This window comes from Equus quagga, chromosome 12 (genome assembly GCF_021613505.1).
Source record: "Equus quagga isolate Etosha38 chromosome 12, UCLA_HA_Equagga_1.0, whole genome shotgun sequence".
Classification (NCBI taxonomy): domain Eukaryota; kingdom Metazoa; phylum Chordata; class Mammalia; order Perissodactyla; family Equidae; genus Equus; species Equus quagga.
In genome coordinates this window covers 100,516,666-100,542,971 of record NC_060278.1, presented here as the reverse complement: position 1 = coordinate 100,542,971, position 26,306 = coordinate 100,516,666, and the positions used below count along the sequence as shown (strand labels likewise).

The 26,306-nt window shown below is 43.8% G+C and overlaps 1 protein-coding gene across 2 annotated transcripts in view; it reads right to left on the bottom strand.

Moving 5' to 3' along the window:
- PTPN1 (protein tyrosine phosphatase non-receptor type 1) overlaps positions 1–26,306 on the bottom strand; it is a 59,120-nt gene that overhangs the window by 31,690 nt on the left and 1,124 nt on the right. The window lies entirely within an intron of this gene.

The following is a 26,306-nucleotide window of genomic DNA, read 5'->3' as shown; positions in this document are numbered from 1 at the left end:
TTGTCTGTTTCAGTCAGCTTGGTTCCCCCATGCTGAGTGTAATCTTGGGGATTGTATATTACAGTAGCTCAAACTGTGTATTACAGAGACTTCCTCCTCCCTCTCCCAAACTCAAATACTAAGAAAACGCAGCTGCATCTGATAATTCTGATTTCAGAGTAAACAAATCACTATTTTTCAGAGACGGATGAACCATTACAATTAGGTAAAGTTGTTTTTTTGAGATGATGATGCAGGCTAGATTCATTCTTTGCAACTTTTTAGCAAATTAAAGATCAAGAGGAACAGAAGAGATTTAAAATATAAGGAATTTTAAAAACCTACAATAGTATTTCTGTAGTTAAAATGAATACTGTTACTTTGTTCTTCTCTAAGGAAAGAATGGGCAGGATGGCTCTGGTACAAATTTTCCCCCTATATTTATCTGGTATGCATTCCTATGTGTATAAACTTGCAGTGAAATACAAGAAAAAATTTAAAACATTAAATTATTTCTGTTCACCATGTTCATAAGCAGTTCTGTCAAAAAGAAAAAAAAAGCAAAGTTCTCTCTGTCAGCCACCTGACATGTAACTTTCTAACTTCAATCGAAGCAAATTTTACTTTATTAAGTATAATTAATTAAAAAGCAACTTTCGGAGTAACTACTACAAATAATATCCTGCATAAAGTAGCAGTATCTCAACAAATTAAATCAGTACATCTTCCCACCTCCTCAACAAACTTTGTGAGATCGGGTATTTTTTAAAGGGTTCTATTCCTTCCTCTCTCCAGTCATAAGCCTTGGGTAACAGTGGCATCATCTTTTGGTCAGCTACCTTCTTAGAGCTGAATACATAAAAAACACATTTTCTACACAATGGAAGGAGGCAGTAAACCTTTCCTAATAACATATGATCAATTTTCAGAAGCTGCTGAAAGCTGACGGATGCCAAATCCTTCCTCAAGAGGGTTTGCTCAATCTCTCAATGCCACAACTAAAACTACACAGGAACCAAAATCTATATACATATTGCTGGATGCAGACCTGGGGGCACTATTATTACATAAATAAGTGAAGCTACTGCAGAGGTAACATCCTTATAGATATTACAATTAGCTAGACACGCTTCCTCCCAAGGCTCACAAAATGCCGACATGTAAGCTGAGCTGGAAGAAAAATAAATCCCTAGGGCCGAATGGATCAAACACTTTGCAAAAATCAGGATAAACAAAGAACTTTAGAAACACTAAATCTAGTGACAGTTTCATCTAACAGCAATACCTCAACTCGAACAAAAGTCACTATGAGGATGTCTGTTTTCCCACCGTGCTGAAACGCGATCTTCGCAAGATGACCAGAGCAGAGAGGGTAAGGTTTCAATGAGATATGTTCATTAGAGGACAGGAAATTCTTCAAAATGTAACTGATTTTACCCCCCAAGTATATTCTTTAAAGCTCAGTCTTACATAAGATGTCAAAGGCAAGCTTGGAGATCCCCAGCAGAATCAAGGCCACAATCAATCACTGAAATTGCAGTTAACTTTTGTCCGTGTTTCAAGCTGTGCCAAGCGTTGATGGGGCAGGTAGTTACGTCATGGTCCCATCCTGAATGAGTTCCCACTTAGTGGGGGAAAGACCACCCGTGGCCAAAAACAGATACAGTCGAGTAGAAAGTAGTGATCAGAGGGGAAATCTACTCTACAGGAAGAAGGGAAAGGCATCAAGGTTGCCTAATAAAAGTGAGAAGAGTAAATTCAGAAGTAACCGCGGAGCAGCCATGTCTGATGCTGAGGAAAGAGAGATCTTCCTGGCCCGGCTGACCAGCAGCCTCTCTTGCAGACTCTGGTTGGCATCAATGGGAGAAAACAGATCCTACAGCTGCTATGTCCAAGCCGCTTCACTCAGTCTGTCCTGGCACTGTTATCTGACAGGACACTTCAGCAGTGAGGGCTGGGGTGGAGAAGGAATGGACATTCTCCATCACAGCAACTTCAGAAGTCTGCTTCTGCGTCATTCTCCAAGCCCTTGGCACCACACCAAAGGTCAGAAAGGAGAGACTGGGCCCGCACCACACTACAGCGCCCTGCGACCCAGGTCTGCGTGCGCAGACTCCAAAGGGTGCACAGCGGACACACGACACTTCCTAAGCTTCTTGCTTCTATTCAGCAGGGCTGAGGAGGCTTTCCAGAAGAGATGACGTATGAGCCTCCGCAGCGCAAAGGGGCAGACAGCAGGTATAGCGGGCGCACCAGCGAGCACGATTCCTGCAGACAGAAGGCCCTCCGTGGGGACTTACTGAGTGAGCGCACCAAACAGGTGAGGAAACACAAGGTGAGAGCCATGAATTTGGAATTAATAAGAGAGACACAGCTTGAGGATGAGACTGGAAAACAATGACTGCATAAGAAAGTACCAATGACCCGACTAACCTGGAGAACTCTGCCTGCTGCCTGCCCTCCTCAATAGAGGAGTCATGGGTGATTTTCCAGTAATGAGTAACTTCCTGCCATGATACACAGGGAATGGCTCGGTGTGAGAGAAAACATTTCTTGGAAGGATGTGCCTCTCCCCCCCTAATCCTGCCGTGGGTGGTGCCCTTTTCTGACATGGTGCATTCCTGGAGAAGGCTATATTCCATCCGAGAGGGAGTCGAGGCTCTCCCTACAAGCTGGGGAAGGAGCAGCTCAAGGGCTGGGCTCTCAGGAAGGTTTTTACAGAAACCACCTAGGACAAAGCTCTGAGGAAAGGGGAGGCTGGACGGGAAGATTAGGGGAGGCTGATCTTAGCGAGCACAAGGTCATTTAAAAAATCACTTCACAAAGAAAACTCAAGAGGGAGCCTGTGAGCCCTCAGCGAGAACATCTGCCTGACCGGTCCCTTCCTTCCCAAGGCGCTGGGGCAGCTCTGCCCACCGCAGAAGGAGCAGCAGCAGCCAAGGAGCAGCTGCGTCCCACACAGCATCCTTAGACGAGTGGGAGAGCGAGGCACAAACAGCACCCCTGCCAAAGGGAAAAGCGAGCCTCGAAGACGCCCACGCAGATGAAAACTAATCCAAAGCTTGACCAGGTTAAGGAAATGGGAGAAGCTATGGAAGGACAACGTAAATGAGAAGGAGAAATCAAGAAACAAGGTAACTGCAAAAAAGAAAGATTTAAAAAGACAAGTGAAAGGAATCAGGAAAGAAAAAAATCTTTTCAGAAATGAAGACAAAATGAGGAATATGAGAGCAAATAAAAACATTTAATGCTTTAAAAGAAACAAAATAGTGGGGAGTTCTAAAAAAATCAAAAAGAAATAAACAGAAATAGGTTCCTTTACCACTACAATTTTTCTGTAAGTTTGAAATTATATTTAATAATTTTTTTCTTTTTTATCATTGTTAGAATACCTAACATGAGATCTACTCTAAGTTTTGTGGTAGTGGTTTTTTTTTGCTGAGGAAGATTTGCCCCGAGCTAACATCTGTTGCCAATCTTCCTGTTTTTGTCTGAGGAAGACTGGCCCTGAGCTAACATCTGTGCCAATCTCCTCTATTTTGTATGTGGGTCACCACGACAGCATGGCCACCGATGAGTGGTATAGGTCTGTGCCCAGGATCCGAACCTGGGCTGTTGAAGCGGAGTGCACTGAACTTAATCACTAAGCCATGGGGATGGCCCCACACTTATTTTTTAAATAAATGAAGATTTAAAAGTTTTTGAGAGAAAGTCAAAGAAAAAGATAAGCAAAGAAGATCACACACACACATAACAGGCTGAGCCCCTGAAAAAGGAAACCAAAGCAACATAACTGAAGAAATACAATAAACGAGAGACTGAAATAAAAGGTTAATAAGAAACCCTGTGGGAATCTAAGCAAACTTAGAAGGGAAAGATAACGAGACTGTCAAACACCAATAGCAATGCTTTACATCAGAAGACGATGGAATAGCAAATTTAAATTACTTAAGGAAGGCAAATAGGATCCAAAGATTTTTACAGACAAAGAGGCCTTCAAACACACAGGCCGGAGACAAACTGGATGAACGTGCACTGTTAATTTACAGAATATTGCTCCCATAAACCCTTCCTGAGAAACAGTCGACAGTAAGGCAACCACGATGACTCGAGAGAGCAGGAAAGAACTCACAGTGAGCGTTCATACTTATTAGCAGGTCTAAGACAAAAGGGGGGATGGAAGGGAGACAGTGTGCTGCATAAGGATTGCACAACTATCAAAAGGGAGTGTGGGAGGCAGAACGGGAAGAGTGTTTGAAAAGCAGAATAATCTCGCTGATCGGTTTGGTAGATATAAACTGAGAATCCTCAGATATCAACTGTGAATACTGCAAATCAGACAGTGGGGGAGAGGGAAGAGAAGGAGAACAAACGATTGCTAGCTAACTTCCAGACCGCTCACCAAAAGGAATCACGCTAACAGCCAAAAACCGAGGGCACTAAGGGTATGCAATAAGGATATGAGTAAAGAAGTAACCATTAGAAAGTAAAAACATTCCTGAATACCAAAGACTGAATCATTTATAAAATTTCTCCTCAAAAATTATAAAAATAACATGTTCAGTGTAAATAATACAAAGGTATAATGAAAAAGTTTAACCAATGTTAACAGTCTAGTAGCTTCTACTCTTCCAAACTCTTCTCCAAACTCCTAAAAATCTTTTTTTCACTGATGTTATTGAGGTCCTGGGGTTTCTAACTGTGAAACGTCAGGTGCACGTTCGTCGTCAGTGTCCTGTGCAGACTGCACCGCCACCGTGCATTAGCGCTGCTTTACCTTCCGCCCAACCCCAGCCGCCTTCCCCTCTGGTCAGCACTCAGCTGTGCTCTCTGTCCGCGTCAAACACACACTTTATTGCTTGTTTTGACATGGACAGGCTCACACTATACACATTATTCTGTAACATGATCTTGTTAGCCAGCCGTCTAACCTACCTTCATTTGCTCATGTTTTTTTAACTGGGTTTTTCATGTGTATTAATCACACTGGCAAATAGAATAAATCTGTCTCTCCCAATATTTTAGCAATAACTTAATTTTCTTATCTTATTACTTTATCTAGAACCTCCCACACAATGTTCAATAAAAGCCGGGTTAGGTTAAAAGTAACTTCAGCATTTTAACAGGTTTGTCAAACAGGCTCTCCTGCTTTTCGTAGCTTCCTTCTATTCGTATGTTACTAAGTTTTAATTATTAAGAGCTGTGGATAGGCCAGCTAGAACTCAGCAGTTACTTTCCATTAGCGAGAGCCCACCCTCACTGAGATCCTACTCTGGACAGAAACAGCGCCCTCCCCACCACCCCAACCTAACCTGACAATCACCCCTAACTAGCTTCTCTTCTCAGGTCCTTTCCACGTGCTTGGACAGAGCCACTTGGCAGCAAGCTACAACTGTCAAATTTTTCCAGCTGACCACCTGGTCGATGTGCTTTTAGCTCCCCCTGCAACCTGATGACTAGCACCCATCTTTTTGGCTTCTCTCCTGCTCTCTTCATACTTTCTGAACTCAGTTACTCTAAAACAACTTCCTTTTTATTTTCCATGTCTATTGTTTCTTTACCTTTTACACCCCAAAAATGAAACTTGTGGATATTTCCTGATTAAAAAGGTAATATATTCTCATTTAGAAAATTCAAGCAACACTGAAACCCAGACCCCATATGAAAATCACATGACCACTGAAAATCTACCGACTGCATATGTGCTAAGCAGGGTGCTGGCTGTCTTTTTGGTTATTTGTCCCACAGAGGGGGAGTCAGTGGATAATCAGACAATTATTACCACCTGAGAAGAACATTCAGTCACGATTAAGAGCAAAAGCCTGTTACTGGTACTTGCTCTATATGTTTATTCTTCTACTTTGTTCTGCTTAAGTTACAAGCAACTTGACATTTCTATCACCATCAGGCCTTTTTCAGATGCTGTTGATGCTTCAGTATGTTTTTTTTTTTTTTCCTGCTTTATTTCCCAACCCTGCCACCCCCCAACCCCGGTCCATAGTTGTATATCTTAGCTGCAGGTCCTTCTAGTTGTGGGATGTGGGACGCTGCCTCAACGTGGCCTGACGAGTGGTGCCATGTCCGAGCGCAGGATCCGAACCCTGCGCCGCCGCAGCAGAGCACGCGAACTTAACCACTCGGCCACGGAGCCGGCCCCATGCTTCAGTATGTTCTGAATGGCACCAAATGGTTCTCTCTTGGTTAGAAAACCTCCAGAGTGTCTTTCAGCCGAAAGGTCAGAGATTATAAACGGGCTAAACTGTCTCTAAACAACCAGGAGGCTGGTAAAGTACATTCAGACTGACAACTCTGTTTCAACCTATTTATTTCTCTTACAAGTAGCTGCTTTCTTCAACAGGTTTAGAAAAAATATGAGATCAGAGGGATACATGATTGAGGAACGGATGCTTTTTGAGGGCGGAATAAAAGAGAACCAGAATAAATCACATCAAAAATAGCACTACGGATACCAAAGTCAGTGGAACACGAACAATGCACACACAGGTGAGTACGAGTAAAACTGAGGAAATCTGAATAACGTGAGCAACCATCAATGTCAATATCCTGGTTGTGATATTGCACAAGTGCTGCATGTTAACATGGGGGAGGGGGAACTAGGCAAAGTGTGCAAGGAATCTCTGAATTATTTCTCACAACTGCACACGAACCTACAATGAGATCAATAAAAATTTCAATTAAAAATACGATTGGCAGAATACAGACAAAATGTTATAGTACTTTTATTGTGTAGTGATAGGGATAAAGAAAAATTTCTTGTTTTCCACAGCAAACGTGTCATTTTATAGTGAAATACACTATAAGATGAGAAAAATAAGAATCTTAACAAGCAGTAAAGGATATAATCAAGACTTTAGACACAAGAAAATTTTTTACGAAATCTCAAAGAATATGAGTGAAGTCAGCACAGGATTGCTCAACAAATCATGGGATTCTGGTTTAGGGTAAATTCTTAATTTTTAAATACTGGATAACAAAAGGCAAGTACTACTTCCTACCAGTGAGTAAGTTCCAGGAGTCAGTCTCTCAGGAGATGGTGTCCTCTGGAGACCAATGCTCTGGCCGGCCAGCCCACGCCCTCCTTCCTATGTTCTTGAAAACTGCTAAGCCACCTGTAACCACAAGGCTTGCCCACCCCAAACTTCAGGCCTCAGTTAAGCATCCATTGACCCCTTCAAACCAGCCCACAGCCCTTTCATCAACACCCTCCTCGCACCTTTTATTTTTCTTTCACAGCACTTCCTCTACAATCAAAATTAATCATTTGTGTGACTGTTTCATGTGTCTCCCTCCTGTGACTATAAAAGAGACCATGGCGTGTGTTCCTGATCACCCCTGTGAGTGCCTGGCACACTGCCTGGCAACAGCAGTCACCTGATACACTTTCAATGAATTAAGAGCCAACATAATTTATTTGAATTTATAGCCGACCATCATAATGGTTTATAGGGAAAATTAGGACTCTTCCAATAATTGTGAGGTAGATGACTCTTAAGTGCTGAGTCCTTCAATATGGTTTACTTAATTCCACAAACATTTCTGAAGGATTTACAGAGGTCTCCCATCTCCTATGGTAACTAGATTCTGTAGTTAGCTAGGAGGCAAAAACTGTGTTCAATTCTAATTCACCTTGGAAAGACTCCCTGAGACCGCCCACATCCCAGTCTCAGATCTTCTAAAGCCCAGAATGCAACCTCTTCCGAGTCTCCTCTCGGCTGCAGCCCCCTTTCCCTGCAGAGGCTATCAAGGTGGTCTGACAGAGGAAGGCGGACTCAGAGGGCCTTCTGCCTCCCTTCTTCCTTTGGCAGGGGCAGGACAGTTTAGCCGAGGAGGGGACGTGTGTGTACAATTCAAGTCCAAAAGGCGACGGTGGCGGGTGCTATGGCACGTCAGGTGCCGAGTTTACACGGGCCCATATTCCCAGAGACTTCACACTCCAGCCAAGAAGAAAGTAACATATAAGCGAGAGAATAAAAAGATTATTCACATAAATTGTTATTAAGTGTTAAAAAGAAACAGTATGCTGCAAAAAATGCTATTTGGCATATTAGGAGCTGAATACGTTCATCTAGTAGCTTTCTTTCCGTAACCAAATTCTAATTCTCCCCTAGGCAGACAGATTCCTCAGGCGCACTAGGGCAAAGTTAACGTGTTCACAGAGGCAACAGAGAAAGCATATTAATATTTTCCATAATACAAAAAAAAAAGGGAATTTACTAGAAAAGTCAGCTCAGTGTAGGGTGCGGGCGGCAGGTGCTCCACTGAGGCAGGGACTGTGAGTGGAGGTGACGGTGGAGGCCCAGCAGGCGGGCGACAGGGCACCCATAAGGACGGAGTTTGGAATGTGGGGAGGAGTGGGGGTGGGGAGGGGCTGGCCAGGGGAGCTGGGCGCACACCTGTACCCAGGCAGCCTGCAGCGCCTGAGCTGGGTGAGGCCAAGGACTCTGCAGGCTGTACTCTCAGCAATGGGGACGTCACTTCTCATCCCGGGAAGAGAGGGGCTGAAGGCGCCTGTGAAAGGCCAGCGATGAGGGGGCCTGAAGCAAGGCAAGGGAAGAGAACGAGGAGAGAAACAAGGAGGCCTCAGACGCGGGGTCAAGAGCCGAGCTGGAGGATCCGGCAATCAACCGGCTGGAGGGGAGGTTACTGCGCTGACGAGTACCGTGAGCTCTGAGATAGTACAACTAAGGACAGACACATAAGTTAACCAGTAAACACAAATGTCCACTGATTTTATAATTACTCAATGAATTTCTCAATACAAAAAAAAATGCTTAGTAGTTAAAAAAAATCAAGCTTACAAGACAAGATAAAGCAGTGCTCCAAATTACAAAGTCCGTCCTCTAAACAAAAGCATGAGAAAGTCTACGGAAACCTATTGAATACAAAAAGAATGTGTTAGAAAATACATAAAATTTATGGGTAATCCATTTCTAATATATTTTACAAGAATGTAGCATTTTTGCACAGGTAAAAAATGGCTTAAGTGATTGTTTTCTTGCAAAAACAGACATTTTTTAGAAGAACTGCCAGTAAATTAGAGAAAATCTAAAGTCTCATTTGGATAAAATTTGCCGAAAGTAGAAAGTGCTGTTTAATACGAGAGCTTCTATGGCCAGACAATACCCTCACTCGCGTCTGTGCTCATAATTACGAAAGGGACACAAAACGGCAGACCCCTCGGCCACACAGCCAGAATGACTGGCTCTGGGAGCAGGCGCGCTCCGCCCGGCCGGCCCCACCTGACCCACCTCCTCGGGTCCGGCGATGCCAGACGAAACCTTTCGGAAGCAGTGCAGCGAACTCTCCTTTTTGGGTGGGCAGGGGAGTACACGGGTGCCCCTTTCTGCTGAGAAATGAAGCAGCAGCCATCGAATCAGGGACAAAAGGTGGCCTGTGAACAGCAGGGACCCTCCAGCTCGGCAGCTCTCCACAGGCAGGTTTCAGAGAGCGACCCACGACTGCAAACACCGGGCCTGCCATCTCCACCAGCTCACAGCCCAGTGCCTGAGGCAGTGTTTGGCTGAGGACAAAACGGGGTACAAGCTGAGCGCCTCCGGGTTCAGGGAGAGGAGCACGGCACCTGTGGGAGACGAGTGCCCCAGAGAGAAATCATGTTCTCCCAGCGCCGCCAGGGCCAGGCCCCGGGGCCTTCCGATGCTCCCCCAGGCCCGTCTGCTCCCACTGCCCTAGGCTGCCAGCCCTGTGCACCAAGCAAAGCACCAACCCAGCCACGAGGGACGACGGGACCTAGCCAAAGGTTCATCCAGTCTCCTGGCAGACGGTTTCTGAGGGTTTAAGCAGGAAGGGCACTGTACGGCTTCACGTACTGTCATGGAAAGGTCTTACCTGAAAACTAATCTTAAGTAAGAAACAGAATCAAGGGAGGCAGTGCAAATGATAAAAGCTGCTGTTCTCTGCAACACCATCTACAAGAGAGGAGAATGAGATTGAAATACACGCACGGTTTACAAAGATGAGTCCTCTGGAATTCTCTAATGTCTCACAGCAAAATTACCATGTGATAACTCTGCCACATTTAATTTAGAAAACCTCAAAAAAACTACATATTATTTCAGAAACAGGAGACTCTGACAGGATATTCAGTTGTAACCAGGGGCAAAAACCTTGGTCAAAAGCAAAAAAATGGTAATCAAGGAGAAAACAAGCCAATACCTGGAGACCCCAGAAGAAAACAAAAACAAAGTGGGGCAAAGAAGAGAGAGCCAGGCCCAAGAAGTGTCTCTGGGAGCTAAGTGTCAGTGCTCCCCAGCTCCAGAAACTCCAGCCTAATCATACTCCTCACAGCTCTAATCCACCCTCCACAGCCTTCAATCCAGCCTGTCTTCCAAAATCTGTGGGGGTCCACACTCACTCGGAAGCGAGGCGCCAGGGTGGCCTGGGAGGGGCATTAATAATGCACATCCAGACCCCCCAACATACACACATGCACACTACCCCACAGATGGAACCCATAATAGTTTTTACTCAGAAAACCACTATTACTTGTATCATTAAATATTACCTATAGTAATCATTATCATATACAGTAACACTACGGAGAAACAGCATATCATATTAATAGGAATACTTCAGGTATACTGCAGATTAAATAGGTTCCACGGGAGGGCTTGGAAGCTAACCACCATTCATACACTGATTCTACAGAAAAACAGTTCAGAGTGCCAGACAACCAACTTGCAAGCTTTTGAGGCAGACACGTTTGTGTATTAGGGGACTGTCCGTACTTTCAGGCCCGGTTACCATTTTGACATCACGTCAGCCAGAAAACTCCATCTAAACATTGTTCCTATGAACTGACCCGAATAAGATTTAAGGGGACACTATGGATAGTAACAAACTCTGAGTCCCACAAGCCAGGTACTCCATGGCACATAACACTGGCCATGGCCTTTACACGGGCTTAAACTGAAGCCCATCAATTTAAAAAGGTCTATAATGGGGATATTAGAAAACAAACAAGGGCCAGCCCAGTGGCACAGCGGTTAAGTTCATATGTTCCGCTTCTCGGCAGCCCAGGATTCGGCGGTTCAGGTCCTGGGTGTGGAGATGGCACCGCTTGGCGAGCACCATGCTGTGGTAGGCGTCCTACATATAAAGTAGAGGAAGATGGGCACGGATGTGAGCTCAGGGCCAGTCTTCCTCAGCAAAAAGAGGAAGATTGGCACTAGTTTGCTCAGGGCTAATCTTCCTCAAAACAAACAAACAAAGTCATGAACACAAAATTTTGCCACAAACTGACCCTGTTCTATATTACAGGCTATTGTAGTTAGTTTTTCAGCTGTTTATTAACATCTCTCCCCAGCTGCTTAAGCATGTGCTTGCGTCTATCATCCATCCTCTGTGACCAGCACTGGTAGATGACAGAAGTACCCATACACACAGAGGTGGAGAGCAACGCAGACAGATGAGACAGCAGAAGCAGCCGTTTACTGCCGGTCTGCAGTCAGCCACACGTCACGAGGTGCACAGGGAAAGAACCCACCGAGGTCGCTCACTGTCTACGGCCCACACCACACGCCCTGCATCCTTATAGGGAAGCAGCCTCAAGAGCCAACACGTGGGTAATTGCTAGTGGTGGCTGTGGTCGCCATGGTGGGAGAGGGCGGTGAGCAGGGGAAGGAAGGACGGGGAAAACAAGACACAGAGTATGATTGTGGGTGGGGACTCAGAAACACACGGACTACAATACGGAGGCGGAATAAGTACGTCCGAACACAACGTCCTGCAACACAAATGCTCAGGCTTCCCACACAAAGCTGGCCATGTTCTCCAAGACTCCTGCCAGCAACCCTGTCTCTAAAGCTATTTCTACTCTGTTCTCAACTTTCTGCTTTGGGCCTTCAATCTTGTTAAAAGGCATTTTTATGTTTAAAAACTCAGTAAACAACACTGAGGATTCAGAATCTCTGCTCTGGCAGGAAAACGGAAGCAGGCGAGCACCACAGCCTAGCAGGAAACCTCTACTCTGTCTACAAGCAGTTACCCGGATGAAAGGCAACCCCAGGGCACCAGGGAGCAGCAGGACACTGGAGGGAAGGACAGAGACAGGAAGAAGGGGGTGTCCTTTGGGTCACAGGTCTGCTCTGTGACCACGTGAGCATGCTGGATCTCAGGTCATTTGAAAATCCTTGCCCCAAGTCATTTAGCCCGACGCTTTGTGTTTAAAATAGGTAACAGGAAAGTGCTCCACAAATTGTGAAACTAAGTGTTTTTATTCTTAATTCAATTATATTCATGTACAAATTCCAGTTTAAAAGACAGACCTAAAAAAAAAATCAAATACATTAAGAAGCCAAACCGACCCTAAATACCCTTTCTTCACCACACTAGACGTGCCCTTCTGCTCCGAGCCATAAAGCCAAGCTTGCCTAGGCAGGAACAAGACTTCTGACATTTATTTTCTTTCTTCTCTTCCTCTTCTCCATTCAAATACTACCACTCATTTCATAAGATCTGAAAGATGAGGCAAAAGTTGAGATCCACAAATAACAGAATAATCTTCAGGGTTGAACCAAGGATAATAGGTTAAGAAAAAAGTTAAAAACAATGATTTCGTTTCAGATGCAAATATTTTACCTGCCCAGAATTTTTTTTGCTGTGAACTTTCTGGCAAGATCAAAATCTCAGGAAATGGCAAACAAATGAAACTCTAAAGGCAAATTACTTAGGAAAAAGGCTGTAACTTTAGAGACCCACACACGCTCTTCCTATTCTTGTCCGGTTCTTTAATAGAGGAGAGCAAACCAACCACAAAATCATATGCTAACAAGAGCTCTGCTTCCTGCAAGTTGACAACTCTCTGGATTTTAATAAATGCCTCTGTTTCCTGTCAGCACTGGTCAGTCCCAGCTACCAAACCTATGAAGTCTGAATGAGGGAGACTCTCCGCCCACTGACATCTCTCATGCTTGGCCAGCGCGCTGGAACACTAGAGCTAATAAACCACAGGGAACTTGCCCCTCCAGAGTGGCATGGTCTATGCACGGCACAAAGGCAGGACCAGCTGAGGAAGATAAGGACAGATTATAGATGAGACTTAGTTCCATCAAACTTATACACATATGCGTGTGCGTGTGTGTGTATATGCAGGATCAGGCCTACTGAAATGAGGTCCAACTACACGCAAGACACTGTGGGGGAGACATCAAGAATGACGCACGGTTCTCGCTCAGAAGGGGCTTCTAATGTCATGGGTGGGGCGAGGGGTATGACACACATGGAAAATATAAAGGGTAACAGAGAAAACAAAGAGTGTGCTAAGCTGATGGTGGGTCAGTACCACGTGATTCACACAATCCCATAAACTCTATGCCTCCCTATCAACCAGTTTCCAATTCATGAACTTTCTAAACAGCACAGCTCATCCATTCATTCAGGAACTACTTACTGGGTACTTTCTAAATGCCAGGCACATGCTGGGTACAAAGATCCACAGGACTGAAACAAAGCAGCCCTGCCCCTCAGGAGACTCCACAGGTTCCTGGGCAACAGGTGAGTAACCAGGCAGTTACAGAACAATGGGTATGACGCCGCATAATCACACCAAGTGCCAGGAAAGGGGGAGCACAGGGGCTGCGGGAAGCCCTCTAGAAGGCACTAACTTGGCTCCGGGGAAGGGGAAATTAGAGAACGCATCCCCAAAGAGGATGCCTAAGACGTGAGTGGAAGGAAGAACAAGAATAAGCGAGGTAGAATGTTCTAGGCAGAGGAAACAGTATATGCAAAGGCTCGGTGAGAGACAGAGAGCATTACCATTTCAGGAACTAAAAGTATTCTGAAAGCTATACCAGAATACGTGCAAGAATAGGTATGTGCATGCTCTGAAGTCAAGGGCCATTACTGCTCCCCGGGTGAATAAATGAGACTCCAGGACAAAGATTGAGAGTCAGATGAAAGGAGCGGCGTAGGGAGACCCTTGAAGAACTCCTCCAGCAGAGGGACTGAGACGAAGCCCAAGAGTGAGAGCTAGGACTAGCCAGAGAAAGAGAAGATGTAAAAGGTAAGAAAAAAGAAAAAGAGAGCGTTATAGAAAGCAGAGTTAGAGAACATTCCAGAAGCAAAGAGAGGTCAACCATGTTAAATGGTGCAATTAATAAGGATGCAAAGAATCTGTTGGATTAGCAACAAGGAAGCTAAGAGTGACCATGTCAAGAATTATTTTAGTGGCTTGGAAGGGAGGGGGCCCTAGCTTCCCTGGGCCGAGAAGTGACCGGGAGGTGAACAATGGACACAGTGACCTATTTATTTCAAACCTTTCCCCTGGAGAAGGAAGCGAGAGCGCTGCGGCGGGAGGCAGAGCTGCAGCTGGAGGAAGCCTGAGCACAGCTGAAGACAAAGCCGATCAGAGAGCAGGGGTCTCATGCCAAGTCTGCACTTCTGTACAGGAGGGCTTCTAGAGTCTCGCTAGCTCATTTCATCTGAAAAACAGCCGCCTCCTTCCCGCGGTATTCTGGCCACCGACCGGCCACGGCTCCGTGATTCTGCCGGGAGGCTGGGGAACTCCTGCTCCTTTACTCCACGCACCCACTCCTGCCCCGGACACTCTCCAGCGTCCACTCGGCGACATGTCAGTGACTCCAAAACACAACCAGAAGGAAGACAAAACCCACTCAATCATCCCCCTCACCACGAAAAGATAGTCAAAGCTTCTTTTATCCTACATTGTCATCCACTGGTAAGAAAAACTTTCTCTCTTCAAATCTTAAAGCGACTACCAATCAACAATTATTTTTTAAAAAACCAAATCTAGGACTACTTCTATACATAATTTTCACAGCTAGAATTAGAAGGAGGAGAAAAGGGAAGATGTTTCATAACTGGAACGGTTTGTAGATATTTAATTCTGACTGCTTCTCTACGACAAGGAAAGAGTTTAGTAAATATGTGAATGGGAAACAGGCAGCAATCAGTAAATCATTCAGAATTACTCAAGATGATAATTTCTGTGTTTAAATTGAAGTAATCATAAAGTCTCAGAATTTGTAATCACATCCAAAGTGTAAAATGGCTAAAACTTAAAGCCTATCACTTCACCACTTAGCAGTCCGATAATTATCAGTAACTCATTTTACAAGGCACTTGACTTGAAAGAACCCCTCAAAGCTATCGTACCAAGAACTGCTAATAACAGAGCACACAGCGGAACAAGCCAGCCAACAGTGTTAAAAATATCCTTTAAATTCACAATGAATAAACGGGGCTTTTATTTTCAGAACGTCACCTGCAAATCAGGGGACTAGCCACATATTTTTAACTTATCCTTAGTGAGTCAGTCTTATACTTAAAGATTCTTTTAAAACATCTTTACTTTGCATATTAAAATACATTATAATTCTGCCTTTTGGAAGGATGAAGAGCATCTGCATATATATTTGGATAAGAGGAGTAAATCCCTTCAAACACGCCATCGATTCGCACAGTGAATGCACCCTCCCTGCCTACCAGGCGCAGCGCAGGGGCTGGAGCTCAGGGGCTACAAGTGGCGACCCAAACGCATGGAAGACCCCACACAGAGATTTCACTGCCCACAGTGCAAGGTCAACGCCACGACGTCCCCTCCACTATGCCCCCCAACAAGAAGGGTTCGGAGGTCATCATCACGGTAACGGCAGAGGAAAGAGAAAAGAAGGGAGAGAGGAAAAAAATCTATCTATCTGTCTATCGAGAGAGAATGCACATGAACTGTGTGTAGGGGCGGGAGGAGGAGGGTTAAGACCCAAGTTAAACAGCCTCCCATGCTTGCAGGCTCAGGTAACGCCCCACACGAACAGAGAAGGCAAGGGGGAGAGAGCTCGGAGGAGAGGTCCGGACAACACCCGGGGCTCGTGCCTGCTTGCCCTTGGAATCCCCATTTAGACACTACTTTTATAGACTCTCCTTCCCCGACAGCTCCTCCACCTGTTTCTCCTCCTCCCAATCTCAACTAGCTACCTCTTCCCGAGTGTTTTCACAGACAAAAAATTTCATATACAAAAAAGCATAAATGCTAATGCCACCATGTCACATGATTCAGGAGTGCTAAAATACTGAGCTGGCTTTGTCTTTTTAGGATTCAGCTTTGGCGGGAAAAGGTACAAAGCATAGAACAAAGACCTCGATTGTTTTACAATGGTAAACATCTTCCTTATCTACTGCTTGTTTTAATGTGTCATATACGACATACCTCTATGGAATAACAGATGTTCAAGAAGGATCAAAGAAAAAAGCATGTCTAACAACACAGCATGCACTTCTGTTGCTAAACAGGGATACAGACCTTTAACAACACACACTCTTTGTAACCTACACTTTATTTTTATTATGGCTATCATTTATTTCATCCCTTGATAGAGAGGATAAGGTAGAGAAACCATCTAGTCACGAGTTCAGACACATGACAAATGGTAGCATTCCTAACAAAGTCACAACACAAGTCATTAAAAACACCACTTCTTAGATTTCTCGGTGCAAGCATATTTGGGCAAGTCATTGTTTTTATCAAGTCCTAATCAGACCACCCAATTTAATTTCCAAGTTGGTCATCAAAAATAGTTCATGGAAATAACTGAACAGGGGACAAAAATACAGCCACACTCAGTTGCCTGAGGTGGAAAAAGATGGTGGCAGCTTCCTCAAATGGCCTAAGGGCGCCGAGGATGAAGAGGGGAGGGGAAGAGCAGGAAGGAAAGAAGTACCTGGCTCATTTTTTTCTCCTGGATTTTAATGTCAGGGCACTCCCTCGGGCATTTTCACCCTAGACACCAGACTTTTCTCTCTGGCTAGTCTTCTCTTGCTTTGATTTTATCTAATGATAGCTCACCAACTACTTACAAGGTTAAGTATCTTTTTAAAATCATCTTAACTCTAATACTAATATCAAACTCCAAGAAAAAACCCAGCTTGGAGTAGAGGCTGCAAACTCAAGTGCATCCAAGGGCTGGGGAGTTGATGGCAGCGAGGACAGTGTGACCTGTGGGGCTGTGTGTGGTGAACAAGGAGCACACGCGGGAGTGGGGCTCCTCAGCTCAGCAGACCACTGCCAAGGCGGGCTCAGACAGTGTGATTTTCAGATTTTTCAGAAGCCCAGAAATCCAGATTTGTATGTAATTTCTCCTGATTTATAAATAATGACAAAAACTTAACCTCCTCTCTTTTTTTAAAAACATTGTGTGGACCAAGCAAAATATGACTGTGGGTGGCCAGTTTGTGAGGTAAGAGGTCAGAAAACTGGGTAAAGGTCAAATCTACAAACTCTCTCCTCCTATGCCCTCACAAACCAGGAGGCGAGCACGATTCTTTGTCTCTCTCTGCAGATGCGTGTCAGTGCGAGCACGGCCACAACGCTGTCATACAGTTGGATTCAGGACACAGGAGACCTCAGGCAGAGAAGAATACGAGGCTCTGACACCTAACTGTCCTCCTAAAACATTCCCTGCTGGTAGAGACCCCGTTACGGTGCATAACCAAGAGTAGTGCATGCAAGGCACTAGGCTCGGCGCCTGGGGCACAGGACACAACGCCAGAAACATTAGCTGTGACTGGGTTTTATTATGAATGAGGGTAGAACATGGATTGGACTGTGTTGTTTCTCCCCTGAATGGAGATTTTAGTCCAATTAGAAAACCCAATAATCCTCTTTAGACATGAGAAGAATTTCAAAGGAAACTGCATTCATCAACGTGGCACTCAGTAATTTTATAAAATAATCTGATTTATGCTCTCACAGGCTGCTTTATCATTTTTAAGGACATAATAATGGATTTTTAAAGTTTTAATTTGAGTTAATATGAAAACTTAAAGTTCTGTCTCCCTTTTAGATAAAGGGGATCACGGCATATAAACCTATCAAATCTAACGCAAGTAGGGCACAAAGCCCCAATTTTTCTAGCAAAGGTGCCCCACTCTCCTGGCTCCTTGTGTGACCCTCTTTGTAGAATGTTAGGCCTGACCCACGCTGTGAGGCTATCTGGTCTAATCACTACGTTTTACAGATCCTGCATGTAACTCCTCCATTCCCATAATAGTCAAAGGCAGATTCAGAACCCAAACCCAGTCCTCTTTTCCCATTGCCTCTAAAGTCCCTGGAGGGATGTATGTTCAGGGTGGTTGAAGGGTGGCTAGCAGGGCAGCCTGGGACTAAAGCTTTGAGGCAAACTGCTCTGTGTGAAACTAACCAATACTGGAGACAGACACAAGGCCCAGCCCTTAGGAGTAAAACGCTCTATCAACTAAGGGGCAGGGTGGGTTTCCTAAACACAGCTAGTCGAAGCCTCACTTCCAGACCTCTCAGAGTCGGTCACACTCTTTTAAAATCCTCTCAACTATGCCCTTTTAGCCCCTGGCCTGGAGCAAGATTTCCAAGCATTTATGAAAGAATCTAAATTACCTGTTGGAAAAGTAGAGACTGACTAAGCAAAGGAATCGATGATCTTAAAAGAACGTTACTATGCTTCAAACTGTCCAATTTCCAAAGTACTGAGAGAATATTTTTTGACATGTAGCCAAGTATAGAATACAGATTGTATCCTACATGCAAAATTTGTCTTTCTAGAAAGCATGTTTTAATGTCAAAGGATATAAAGCAAGCTGTGAACAGGAGACTAAAATTAGCTCAAACCACAAATAACCTAACATACTTATCACTTCCTTATGATCAACCTACAAAAATCAAACATTAAAGGCATTTACAAAACTAAAGGTGTGATGCCAATTTAATCCTTTAACTTGAGCTGTATCCTTCCTTCCTTCTAAACTGGACCTGGCATGTCAACATTACCAGAGAATGCCATTTTATTAATTTGAAGGCAAGTACAAGGGAAACCGTTAGAGCTAAGTTTTGCCCTGTAAATAAAACAGCATGAACCGCGCAGTTCTTAAGTGGTTAGAATGGTAACCACCTCCTCAAACTGAAGATAGGAAATTTTAGATGGACCACACCCATCTCCAGCTGCATTTCACACTGAGCGCTAGGGACATATCAGCCTCCGACTTCAAACCAAAGCTTGCCTCCATCTCCAAAAGCCATTTATTTCCTACTTCCAAAAGCAAAATCTTTCAGTGAACAAAGTCCGTTGAGAAACACAAAAGCTTGCTGTCATCAAGTAATGGAACAAGTTGCAAAAGGAAGTTGACAAATAAGCGTTCATGACCAAAAGGTACTAGGTTTCTTCAGCTTCAACGGCTTTTACAGTGGTTCTCTCTGCATGATGACGATCTTCTGATAAGTTTTCTAGGGAAATTCAAGCTCACAAAGGATGGAAACAAGTGGTTAAAACATAAAGATAAGTAAAGAACCTAGCAACTACCACTGTGCGCTCTTCCATGTGGTTACTCAAACTCTCAAAAGCATTCACATTAGCAAGGAGAAAAATGAGGGAAAGCAGCAAATCTGGGTACTGCGGTGTGAACAGACGAAATAAAATACTGCTCATGACGCTAATATTCCTAGAATATAATAAGAAAACTGTTAGTAGGACATGAAGGAATACTTAAAGAAGTTGGTAGTTAAGTATCTTTCAGTACCTGATGTCCAGGTACTGAAAGAACCCATTAAAACCCAGCATCTCGGGGATGTCGATTCTCAAAGAATGTCCAAGAGATGTGGACCAGCTGCTCCTTAAGCGCGGCTCAATCACCCGGTGCGCTGGGAGTGCTCCAGAAATGTGGCTGTAAACCTGAGGAGGCTTAATTCAACCTCCTGCTCTTGCACACTCTGCTCCACCCCTGCACCCCACCTCTGAGGATGACCCGAAGACCCTGGCACAGGGAGGCGGCACGCAGGCAGTGCTCTTAACTCTAAGACGCTGCTAAAATACAGTTCAAACCAGGGTCACAACAAAGCACAACGAAGACAACAAAAAAACACAGAACAATATATCCTCCCCCTAAAAAAGACGAGAATATCTTCTCAGAGGCCCCTTCTCTCTGTGCAAAAGTGAGCCACACAAATATTTATTACCCAGGGAAGGCTCCCCTTGCAGAAGCAAACTACGCCCTATCGGAACAGTGAAGCAGCACAAAATCTCGAAGCCATAAATACAACAGTGACAAATGTTTAACCATCAGAGGAATTTACAGCAATTTCTGGTATTATGCTAAATACAGCTTGCCTACTTGTTTTCTCGAGTGAAGTTATATTCAGAAGTGATTTCATCTACAGACATTTTTAAGTAACCCCCTGTTCTTAAGAGAACTCCAACTATTTGGAATAATTACTTGATGTTCTCTTTCCCTGTAAGCAATCCACAATAGTGTATAATTCTCTGAGTAATCAGTACTCATCAGAACACAAACTAGCGAAGCTGTTTGCTGGAACTCACTGTGGCAATTTTTAAATGAGGTTCTTCAAAAGGAAAAGATGCACCAATAAGAGAGCCATTAAGTAAGAGAAAAAAGTCAGGGTCCTGAGAAAACGTCTCATAACAGAGTAATGGAGACAACAAAGAGCTGTCCTTCTCTAATCACTAATAAATTAAATAAACACAATTTTGGACACATAGTTTTTGCTATGCTCATCTTATCTTTGCAAGTGGTGGTGCTCGCCCACAAAGGCTACAAACACAGCCAAGGCTTTTTCTTCTTCCTCTGTGAGAGAAAACACGCCTCGCTCAGTCTTTGGGAAGAAACCCCCGTGAGCAGGAGAGAAGGGCCCCAGGACACAAGCCCACTGGGGCCGAGGTGCACTTCAACAAGCAGTTAAGCCCCAGGACTCAGGATTTCCTGCACAGTCCTGGAATAAGAGGACTAGGGAATACAGAGTTTCCAGAGAAAATACAGACCCTAAGCATTACTTTGCTAACAAGCCACGTCTACGCTGTGGGTCCACACTGTAGAAACAACTTCTTGAAGCACCAATTCCATCCAATTACCCACGGGCTATCCAGAAAATTTTACTGCCTTGGTAGAATCATAAGCATTCAGAACTGCAAAATGAATCACAATTTTTTTTTTAAAGACTGAAAATCCTTCATCACTAGTTATAATTTTGTCTGCAGTGTGACTCGTACCACACCCCAAAGGTCAACCGATTTGGGGGGCCAGACTTTTCTTTGGCTATTTATTTCAGGAAAAAAATCTTCCACGCGAAACGGTCTTGTTTCCAGTTTCCAGCCATGCAACATGTACAAACTGTCAGTAAGATACCCGCGATCACGTCAAGCTGCCTTGAAAAAGGAGAGGGCACCAGCCAGTGAACTCTGAAGCCCACGTCTACAAAGTAAAGCATTATTTCAAATACTGGAGACTTAGGTACTTTCTTCTCAAACACGGCAGCTGTGTAAACTATCACACTATTTAAATGAAGCTTAGGCCAGATGGAGGTTTCTTTCTAAAATTACAACATAAAGGGCAGCTACTCTTCATGTACCTAGCTGGGGTTGAATCTTTCGTAAATTCTCAAGAATCAGTTCCTCTATCTTTTACAGGAAAAACCACCCAATTGCTACTCAGAGAAAAACTGCAAGCATAACTCCTATGTCAGTGCTACTCACCTTCCCACAATACTGTATCAAAGGAACCCTACTTATTAAAAATGTTTAATTTTAGGAAATAAACTCTTAGGAAAAAAGACTCAATTCTTTTGAATCTTTAACTATACTCAGAAAACTCCTAAAAGTTTTTGAGCCTAACTGCACTCACTGACACCCACCACCTTACAAAACTGAGCAGCCACTGCAGTGTTGACAAGGATTACTTCGGGAACATCAGATTCTCTCGGGAGTACATTAAAGACTTACTACTGACGTGAACTTAGCCATCAGTTACCCTAGGACCACTTTCACAAAGGAAGGGCTGAAACCCAGGAAAGGAAGGGATCTCTTCAGCGCTGTTAGTAGTAGAGCTAAGACTAGAGAAAACACAAAAGATCCAACTACTCTCTCGGCCCAAAGGGTGTTCTGATCAAAGGCCAAAAATGTCTGCCTTCATCATTTATACTTTGAAAACAAATCACAGACTTTGTAAGGGTTGTTACTTTATGGAGAACCATATTTTGTATCCCACAATCAGAAAATGTTTACAGACCAACTACAAGCAAAGCCTTCTAGAAGGCATGTGAGAACAGGTCAAGAATGACGATAACAGAGTAATTCAATAATTCTTAGAGAACAGCGACATCACCTCCCAGTTTCCTATGAATTTCCCCTCAGGCCGAGTACAAATTGGTTGTTAAATTTAAAGTTCCCGAGAAACAACCGGTGGTATCAACTTGAACTGGGTCAGAACGCCAGCCTTTCTTCCAGGCCACCACAGCAGGCCATACTAGGTTCCCCATCAGGCCACGGCTCAAAACGCGCTGGTGTTCTCTGAGAGTGACCTCGGCTGCAGTACCAACGCAGCCGAATCGAATTGTTTCTATCATTCCTTCCCACCCAGAGTGGGAGCTGGGAACCATGTCTTGTTCGTCTTTATACTGTCAGGGCCTGGCAAAGTGCTGACAGCCAATTCAATCCCAACATTCTTACGTACTTGTGCCAGGTGTGGAGGACACCACGATGAATGAGAAAGATGGGAGAGCCGACCCCAACAGCTCGGACTCTGGAGAAGACAGATCTGGATGTAAAGAGACAGCTCCCGCGAGGCCAGGGCTTTAGAAGACATGAGCATGATGGGGTACAGAAACGCACAGGTGAGAGAGCAAAAATCTAGAGGGGGAGGCTCACATTTGAGCTGGGAGGAGCAAGCCAGACTGAGGAGAAGGGCGGCCTGGAGAAGGCATTGAACCAAGGCACAGAGGGATGAGTCCGGAGAACGGCGCGAGCGTGGCCAGAACAGAAGGTACACGGCAGGCACAGCTGGAACCTGGCTGCCATGCTGAGGAGTCTGGATCTCCCAGGTACTAGGACAGCGCTAGAAAGAGTCAAACAGGGGAGTGACAGGCTCAGGGCTGTTGTTAACAGAATCAGTCTAGCGATAACGTGAAGAACACACTGTGGGGGGAGAAGTGAACAGACTGTTGAGGGGCCATGTTAATACGCTACTGCTTTCACTCGTTTGTGCAGTGCGAAACTAGAAACGACAGCAGTATTATGCGAGCGTTACAAGCAAACTTTGAGAACCTAGACCACTGGGGGGTAGGCAGGATGCCACGGTGACCAAGCGATACAATACGGTAGAGGGAACCAAGAACCAGTCAAAGTCCCCAGCATGCCTCGGTATTCAAAACAGGCACACCAAGCGACTGGTACCAAACTACATTGTCTCAGAAACAATGACCCAGCTAGACTTCCCATCTTCCTGAATATGGGCAGGATGAAGAAACAGGCCCAGCCTATTTGTCAGTATTAGTTGGTTACCATGAACCTATTAACATAAACACTGTAGGGAGGAACGCCAGCTTGGGCAAAACACATATGGGCCCAGAGAGGCTTCTGGGAAAAGCATGTGCAATTAAAAGCGCAGCAAAGGACAAAAATTGCCAAAAGAGTTCTGCAATCGAGAAGATCAGAAAACAGACAATTCAAAAAATGAAAAAAAAGGAAAGAAAACGAAAAGCCATAATTATGTCAGCAGTTCACAGTGTGAAAAACTCCTACAGGAAATTTTAAAATTTATTTCTATCATGAAATTCAGCATATATTCAATTACATTACTCAATACTAGGTATTTTTATAGGTTTTGGGGAGCTAGTCATGCTAAGAAGCAAAATACAGTGGGGAGGCCATGGAGCCCAACGACAGATAACTGGCAAGTGAAAATCATCTGCATTACCGTTATCCCCCAGCTGGCTTTGGTTTCCGTACTTCCAAAAGCATCAAAGTATTCCCATAAACAGGCCAGTGATGTCAAACACAGAATGATAGCAAAAAGTTCTTCCCTCCACTATTCTACTTGTGCTCCCAGTTAACTTAGGACGAGTCCGGACAATTACAAAGGTCTTTACACCATTTCCAAAGTGGTGGTCAGACACCTAAATTTAGTTCACTCAAACCAGGGCTGAAGAAGCACGCTTCCATCCGATGGGTCACTCAAGATGATCAGAACTTCCCAGTCTCTCCATGTCATTTCCGTTTGTCTTTTTTTTTTTTTTAAGAAAAGTGAGTCATAGTGTATAGATCTTTCTCTTCTGCACAACATAGTTTTTCTCTGAAGAGGATGGTATTTAAATAAACATCAATGGGAGGTTTTAATATTCATCTTCTTGGACTATAACATAAGCCATATACAGCAGTGAGGAATTTGGGTGAACTATTGTTATAACATGGTTTTAACCTAGGCAGGCATTCAATCGTATTTCATAATGAAAGCAGCTATAAAAACAAACGTCAATTGGAAGAGTGGCCCATTTCACAAAGCCTGCCTCTAACATGGAATAAATCTTGCCTTCAAGTCACGAGCTATTGTTACAATCTCCTTTATCTGAAAACAATCAAATCATTCACAATGAAAAGCAGCGAACAGTGTCAGAGAATCAAAGAATTAGAGAGGAGAGAAAGAGCAAAACACCTGACCCCAAAACCTCAAACTACAAACAGAGGGCAGCTCCTCAGGCATTTTCATTCGTCGAGCCCTCTCTCCTCTCAGCCAGCTGCGAAAACCAGTTCTCTCCCCTCTCTGGACAGCCAGACCAACTCAAACAGCGGCTCGCTGAACACTACTTCCCCTTTCGAACTAGACATATAAGTGACAAAAAACAATTTTTAAAGCCATCTATATATGCCATCAAAGCTGACTTCTTACAGATCTAAATGCTTCTTAGTATCTATGCTATTTATTAGCATTAACAATTAACGTTAAAACAATTAAGTTAGCTCACTTGATGAAATTGAGCTAGCATAGAATCTCTGAAACATTTGTTTCTAAGCTACCACCTTCCTCAGCATTCGAAACTGTCCTCCACCCTTTGATCTTTTCCCAGTTGTTTCCAAGTTTTTGCATCGTTTTGTTCTAGTTAGAAGTTAGTATTGTGAGAAATAACTGCACCGCCCTGTTTACAAAATGTTAAGCAAAAATTACATATTATTCTAATCACAACAGACTAGGCAAGCTCAAAATGACTTTGTATAAGGCTCCCCTCATTGTGACATGCTAAGAAATATTAATTTTTTTAACTGCCATTTTCTGCCAACCATAAACGCAGTTCTTTGAGTTCTTGAAAAATAACATTTTTGGTAAATTGACACACTTCGGAAAACGTGCCACCTTAGACTTGAGGTCATTTGAACTCTACGTTTTTAAAAATGCCACAATTGCCCAATAAAGAGCCACTTTTAAACTCAAAAAGGAGAAGAGCTTCTGATTTCAATTTTAGAAAAGAAACATATCTGTATGGTAGAGGTGAGAAAGCCCATAGTGGACAATTCTCCAAGATCAAAAGAAACCACTTCCAGGAAGGTGGCAATCCATTAAGAAGCTGGGGAAATCTCAACATACAGCATACTGACTCCTGGGTTCAAATGTGAGAACAATGAGGGAAATTAATTGAAGACCAAAAGGCTTCATGCTAGTGGCACGATTTGGCGAGTTTTAACAATGCTTGGGTGACAGGTCTACTCTGCTCTGAAACGGTAAGAAACGAAATTCAACCAAGAACGTCTTATAAATATGAATGTGTTGGCAACTCAGTTTCAGTATAAAAGACTTTCCCCAATGCCTCCTGGAGGCCCCCTCCACTTGCGACGGGGTATATCATAATGAACTCCAACAATCTGTTCATTTAAAGCCACTTTAGAGTCCACTGCATTACATTTGTCTACACATTCTCAAAGTCACTAGTGGAATTCATTCAATTAACTCAGAGACTAGACCCGGAAGACAAATTTTATATATTGATTGCTCATACTTATACAAATTACAGTGGCTATAAATAATAGTCTACCCGAAGTTAATATACATTACAGTCCAAGTAAAAAGAACCCTGTCAAATAAATCTCATGCAAATCCACATGAGACCAAGCCTGCCAAAAAAAGGCTTTTGTTAGTCAAGCATACCAAAGGACTGCTTAAAGCTTTTTTCCTTTTTAAGTGGAGCTCAAAATAGATTTTAACACTACCAGCTGATGGGTCTCACAATTTGCCTCTCGAGCCTATAAACTGCCTTCTCCCTTTACACAAGTAACAAAATCTCTCTATTCTGTAGATCGCTTATTTAAAATACCGAGTGTGGTTTTGGTTAATCTTCACAACCCCCGCAATGACATTTAATCGGGAGCACACATTTTCTTTAGAGGATTTAACTGTTTGTGAAAGCAGTTCTCTTCGTGTTTTTAATCTGATGTTGTAGAGACATGTGAGAAACCCTATCTTCCTAACTTTTTACTTACGAACCACCATAACCCACAGGGAGAGGACCGGAAAGACACAATCGTCTC